This window comes from Acyrthosiphon pisum, unplaced genomic scaffold (genome assembly GCF_005508785.2).
Source record: "Acyrthosiphon pisum isolate AL4f unplaced genomic scaffold, pea_aphid_22Mar2018_4r6ur Scaffold_21097;HRSCAF=23020, whole genome shotgun sequence".
NCBI classification, from domain to species: domain Eukaryota; kingdom Metazoa; phylum Arthropoda; class Insecta; order Hemiptera; family Aphididae; genus Acyrthosiphon; species Acyrthosiphon pisum.
Genome location: NW_021770526.1, coordinates 3,693 through 4,084, shown reverse-complemented (window position 1 = coordinate 4,084; position 392 = coordinate 3,693).

The following is a 392-nucleotide window of genomic DNA, read 5'->3' as shown; positions in this document are numbered from 1 at the left end:
TAATTCATTTTATTTTCTCAGTAATTTATTATTAACATTAAGTAGTATGTATATAATAGTTGATTCGTGATGGACATTTTAACGTACCAAGTAGGCATGTAAACAAAAATGTACCTAAGTATTCAATAATTAATATTTCTTCAAATTTACATTTTTCATGAAGTACCAAAAAAAAAAATTATTATTTAACTTCAGTGTTCAATTTTATTTGAATATAACTTCGTCGAACATTTACATGAATCTCTTATAGTTACCATCTGCGCAACATTAAACCACCCCAATTGACATTTTCCCTCCTAATAAATATATTGTTTATAGGTAAAGACCGGATTTATATCAATTTTAAATTGTAAAATATGCATGTGTAATATGTAATATTTAGACTTAAATAA